This window comes from Drosophila arizonae, chromosome 4 (genome assembly GCF_054131065.1).
Source record: "Drosophila arizonae isolate 15081-1271.41 chromosome 4, UAZ_ARI_1.0, whole genome shotgun sequence".
NCBI classification, from domain to species: Eukaryota; Metazoa; Arthropoda; class Insecta; order Diptera; family Drosophilidae; genus Drosophila; species Drosophila arizonae.
In genome coordinates, this window is record NC_142924.1 from 24,682,313 (window position 1) to 24,688,569 (window position 6,257).

At 41.3% G+C, this 6,257-nt stretch overlaps 1 protein-coding gene across 24 annotated transcripts in view; it reads right to left on the minus strand.

Moving 5' to 3' along the window:
- Shab (potassium voltage-gated channel shaker cognate b) overlaps positions 1–3,156 on the minus strand; it is a 60,207-nt gene extending 57,051 nt beyond the window's left edge. For 18 of the 24 annotated variants that reach the window (XR_016270088.1, XM_089468900.1, XM_089468899.1 and 15 more), the window contains exon 1: positions 2,740–3,156. The gene's annotated coding sequence lies outside the window, so the exon portion shown is untranslated. The other 6 variants (XM_089468898.1, XM_089468893.1, XM_089468895.1 and 3 more) reach the window with 5 other exon arrangements.
- Between the last annotated feature and the right edge of the window lie 3,101 nt (positions 3,157–6,257).

Sequence of the window (6,257 nt, forward strand, 5' to 3'; positions counted from 1 at the left end):
ACACACACACAGAGACACAATTGCACACAATGCCCCAACAAACAACAACAACAATATTTACTTTTTTTCTAGATCTATTAACCAGCGGAAAATACGAGCACACAGGAGAAATGGCAGCAGACACAAACAAATGCGGGGTCAGAGGCAAATAAAAACTTATTCGGTTGTCATTTATGATAATGCGTATACGCCGTGCTGGCCACGGGCTTCTATGAAATTTACAGAAGTCGCAGCTCGGTTATTTCGTTATATTTGTCCTCACGTTTGCGTCGTCCGTTTGTCTGCACTGTTGTTCGCCTATCTGTCTACGCTTTGCTTGCCTACCCTCTTCCTGTACGCACATACGATTGTGTGCGTGAGTCTGTGTGTGTGTGCGTGCGTGTGTGTGTGTGTGAGTGTGTTGGCTGTAATGTTGTTCTGGGTACACGCCTTACTTCAAAAGCATATTCACTCGCACAATTATTCAGTTGCTTTGCTATTTCGTGTCGTCTCGTCTTCTTCTTTTCTTGTTCTACTGAGTCAACTTTGGCTCGACACTCGACACTCACGGCTCAGTTGCCAAATTGATATATTTGTGTTGTTTCTTATGCAGATTGTTTAATTATTAAGTTTCAATTTGCATTCACATGCCAACGCTGGCGGGGCTCTATCCGCTTGCAACAATTTCCAGCACAACACGCTCCAAAGTTTAGCCACGAACTGAGCCAGCCAAGGCGAAACTTCACATCAAGAAGCGAAAGCCCGAAAACGAGAACCGAACAACACCAAAGGGAAAAGGAAAGCAAAGCCGAAACGAGAGGCTTCCCTTCCAATGCCTGCGTACAATCCTTTGTGCGAGAACGAACCAGCACGGCCGAGGCACGTACCATGCGGAATGTGTTATTTTGGAAGCACTCTCAAGGTGTTTGTTGTTGCCTGGAAGTCTCTACAAGTCTCTCTAATTCACGCGCGCTCTCTCTGTGTCTCGCCCGCTCTCTCTATTTGCCTCTCCCCCTCCCCTCCAACGCTCTCTGTTAAATGCGGACTGTGCGTGTCCTGCGCTCTTTGCTGTGTGTCTGCATACCACAGTCGCTGTTTGGTTCACTGTTACACACACACACACACACGCCCACACAACACAGAGACTTCTGCATGTGTTCAATTAGTTTTGATACCAACTTTGGTTGCCGACTTTTAGCCACTTAATGCTCGCAGACAATTGCAAAGTTGTCTTTTAGCTGCGAATCTTGCGTTTCGAGAATATTTTTCGTTGATTTCCTGCGGTTTTTTTTTGTGTTTTTTTGTCGTCTATACTAAAAGTTTTTAAACATTTATTGGCCGTGCTTATGCTATTTGTGCGGGCGCACAAAAAATTGTTATAAATAGCTGCCGGAGGCCTCGTCAGCAGCGGCGACGACAGCCGCGACAACATCAAGTTCAGGCCGTGGGGAATGAGCTGAGGCAAGGCTAGGCAAGGTGGGGGGAGGGGAGGTGAATCGAGATGAGGCGGGGTGTATGTAGGAAGTTGAAACTTTTGACCTTAGTCAAGTAAAAACGTGACTATATGTCTTCACCTTGTTTTCTCACACACACACATTCTCTCTCTCGCTCACTTTTTCTCTCTTTGTTTATCTGTGTGTGTCTATCATTCTGTAAACAGTTTATGCGCCTAATTGGCGTACCCTTTGGGGCTGCCGATGCGGCCTTTAGTTAAAGTCGCCTGCCGAATAATTAATGCAACTGCAAGTTGGCCCTAGCCACAGCTACTAACGGCTAATTGCCAACAACTGACTGCTAGCTAATTACAGCTGCTGCATTAATAATAAGTTTCAAGGGCTAGCAGACGACGCCGCGCCCAGTTTGTTTGACGCATACTCATGAATTTATGAATCCAGAGCCCATCCACCCCGCACACCCCACTCAGACCCCACTCGGATCCCTCGGCACTCATCCTTCCGCCTGCTGCTCAACGCTTTTATGATTATTGCGACGCCGCGTCTGCGTCTGGCCCGTGTTTTTTTTTTTCTTTTTTCTTCCCCAAACTGACGCCAAACCCCGTCCCCCACGCCCACAACCCCTACGAATGTTGTCAATCAAAAGCCCAGCCCTGTGGACCAGATTCTCTGCTGGGCTCACTAGTTGTTGTTGTTCGTGTTGTTGTTACTGCTGCTGTTTGGCAATTTGTTGTGTTGTTTGCCTAGTTTTCGATTTTTGTGCCATTTATCTGTTGTAAGTGGATGGAGAGGGTAAAGGAGCGACCAAAGGAGAGGGAGACGGAGTAGAGTGGACTGTAAATGCGGTGGGCATTATTAATGTGCGGACATTTGAATGTGTGGAGCCCCATGTGCCAGCTAGGATTAGACACTTCAGGATCATAGTGTCCTTTTGGCTGGCCAAAAGGCAGTTGCCCCTCCAGCCCAGCTGAAGAAAAATCAATGGATTGACTTTGGCTGCTGTGTGGCGGCCGCTATTTTCTGCGCTTTAAACGCGTCACTAGGAATTTGCCACACAGCCATTTTGCAGCTGTGTCTGTTTATGTGTGTGTGCGAATACTTAAGGCATTTTGTGGTTTTCTTTCTTTGCGTGTAGTGTCACTTGATTTATTTGACGCTTTTCAGCTTAATTTCTGTTATTTGTTTGTGCGTATTTTTTTCGTTTGATTCTTGGCTTTTTGCATTTGTCGAACATATTTCATGAATTTGCTCAGCATTTCGCTTGGTTTCTGCCACAATTTGTCGCAGCACTTTTACTTGCACTTACACGCATCGAATCGTATCGCAACGCATCGGAAATGGCATCGGGGACCGCTACGATTCGGTTTTCAAGGTAAGCACTACCGACGCGTTCACATTAATGCACTGGGCATACTTTGATTTCAATTTTTTATTTTGTACACACGCTTTTCACACTCGCTTTGTATTCGTTTAGTTGAATTTCTTGTATTTGCTTTGCTTCTGCCTCCTCCTTCTTCTTCTTCCTCGTCGTGCTCCTCTTGTTCTTTTTGTGTACAGTTTGTGTTGTTGTCAGCCCTTGGGCGCACTCGGACAGACCAAAGTCGAAAACTTTCGGTACACTGAAGGCGACTGACTCAACGATTCGACGACTCGACGACTCAACGCGTCACGTCACAACACGTCCGTATTCAGCTGTGGCCGTTACTCCACTGAACTGATGATGGCGTTGGCAATGGCGACCATGTCAAGTTTTTCACAATGGGAAAACTTTTTCACTCGCCTCGCTCGCTCGCGCTCATTTCATGTCTCTCGCATTCTTTACCGCGCTCCTCTCTGCCTCTTTCTCTCTCGCTGCCTCTCTCTCTCTCTCTCTCTCTCACTCGCTCTCTCTTTATCGCTCGCTGGCATAATTTTTGCTTCTGTTGTTGTTGTTGTTGGTGGTGGGTGATAAAGCACAAGCGACCCAGACCCATAGAACGCGTTAATTTTCGCTGTTTTCCTTCTGTTGGTTGGTTAACTTTTTCTTCATTTTCCTGTTATTTTTGCGAACGTTTTCATTCATTGTCAACTTGCGGCATTTTCTATATCTCTCTGCCTCTCTCGCCCTCGCTCTCGTACTCCTCGCTGTTGTTTTCGCACTGCTATCAGTTGTTAAGAGTTTTTCTCTTTCTATCTTCATTTGGACATTTCCTTTGGACTTTATTATTTATGGTCACTTAGTTAGGGCACGTGACAGTTCATTATGCATAAATTTAAAACATATGGATTTGCTGTTCTATTTTTTTTTCGTTCTTGTTTTTATTTTGCTTTATCGCTTATTTAACGGGTGGATCTATTTGTGTATTTGGATTTTGTCAGCTAGAGAACTTTTCTGCTTTTTGCGGCAATGAATATAAATTACCAATTGACAACATATTGCCTTTGAGGCCAACAAGCAACACTTCAATTCTACCCATCTTTTAAACCATTTCATGGTCAGTTAGGTATTGTTTTCTATTCTGGCAGTTACTAAGTTTATTTATTTATTTATTTTTTTTTTTTTAATTTATAATGTTCTTATTATATAAATATATCCAGTAAATATGAACGGAAAACTAGCAGAAATAAAAATTTTCAAGCTAACTGACTATTACGATTACAACTATTTTTTAAAATACAGTAGAATTCGGTTTTTCCGACTCCGCTTATAGCGTCCGTACGGTTACTGCGACGAAAATTCGGGCCCCCAGGTATACTTGTATAAGCAGATTCATATGGTTATAGCGATTTCCGGATATAGCGACGGTCCCTTGAGCGTCGCTATAACCGAATTCTACTGTAATAAGTATAATATGTACATATAAATAATATGTATAGATTAAGATTAAGACAACTATCAATATAATAAAAATAATAAGTATTAAATTTTAATAATAGTTATAAAATGTTCAATCTAGATAATAGTTATATAAATATATTTGTAAACTACTCTTATTTAAAGCACCTATTAAATAATTTTTCATCTTCAATATTTTTTTATTTTCTGTACTATTAGCATATATATTTTTCTAATTAAATGCTTATGATTTATTTCAAATTCTTATTAAATAATTTTTTATTTTCAAAATTCTTATTTTGTACGTCACAAAGCAATTTCGAAATCAAACGTGCTGCGTGCGTTACAAAGCAATTAGCTTTTGTCATGCACAGCTGCTCGCAGCAGATAACACAACCGAAAAGGCAAATATGTAGCTATTTCGCTCACTCTATACGAACAACAAACCGCGCACGATTTACACGCGTTTTTCGCGCGGTTTCTCTGCTGTTTGCTGCTGGCAGTTCGCCGGGGGCTTGAAAATAAAACATAAAATAAATGATTGTTAGCGCAACGTTAAAGAAACACTTGATAGATCAATGTCGATAGGCACTGCCTCAGTGACTACAGTGGCAGCAAATTGGACGCATATCGAACACTATCGACAGACACCAAGAGCAACAAGTTGATGTTTTCATTAACCAACGACGCCGCCACCTCCGACACCGCCGACGACTATGACGACTGCGACGACCACGCAATAGGCCAGCAAGTCAGTTAGCCATCTCGGCAAATCAGGCAACATCTAATTAACAATTTCGTAATTGAAACCGAGCCCTGCTCGTTGGCAGGAGGAGGAGGAGGGGACCGGGCAATAAGTTACGTCTCTGGCAAGCGGTCCCGATACATCGATACATGGCGCAGGGCTTTTGATTAATGGGCAGCTTAAGTGATACCGGGCAGCTGCGCCGACTGAGCATTCAGCCAAGAAGAAAGACAAGCCCTGAGCTGATGAAGTCACTAATTTGACTTAAAAACGCATTAAAAACCATTTTCGATAAAAAGCACCAAATAGCCGAGCGAAGATCGCGTGAGCCATCCAACTGCCAGGGTTTTTCCGTATTTCTCGATACAGCCGTAGTCGCACACACAGCCTAGGTCAACGTTCATTGCTCTATCGAGTCTTGTGAAAGTTGGAGCAACAAAGCCAAATTGTATATAACTGTAAAATAATGTGCAAATATATTAACAAGTTACCTAATTAAAGTTCTTAAAGTTTAAACAAAACTGCCACAGGAATATTTATAGGAATAGGAATTCAATATGCTAAAAGTAATTCGGTAATTCGAGTAGACTAGATACTTTAATATGCAATTTGAAAATACTTTAAACTTGAATGCAAATATTATTAAATTTATAATTTAAATTTTCAATGGATTAGTTAACTATAAATATATACAAATATTTTTTTGTATATTATATTATAATTACAATTTAAAACTAAGGGAGAGGAAGAAGGAGAGAGAGTATTTGAAGTCAATAGCAGAAATCAATAAGCATACTTTTTATGTAAGAAAGAAGGTATTGATTTAAATGGTTTGCTGAGCGATATTCACTAACTGTAGCTTTGTTGGGGCCTCCCACAATAACGCCTTTTGCGTTGCTATAGAGAAGAAGGCTTGGGCCCGACTTGACAAACCGATGTTTGAATTCATAGATCTATTTGCCAAAAAGCCAGAAAACAACAAACAACCAATGAACAAACAACACACACACGCACACACAGAGAGACATGTATAAAGGAGATAAAAGCCAAAATAACCTTCATTGGCCATAAAAATCAAAAGCAACAGCTAACAATGAATTGTGTCTATGGCCAGCCAACAACAAAGGCAGTCAGCAAAAAAAAGAAAAAAAAAAAGAAGAATAAAACAAAATGAATACAAAAACAAAAACAACAATAATGGTAAATTTACAATTTAAATAAATTCACTTTATTACAGTTTCGCATATTCGCGACAATGTAAAAC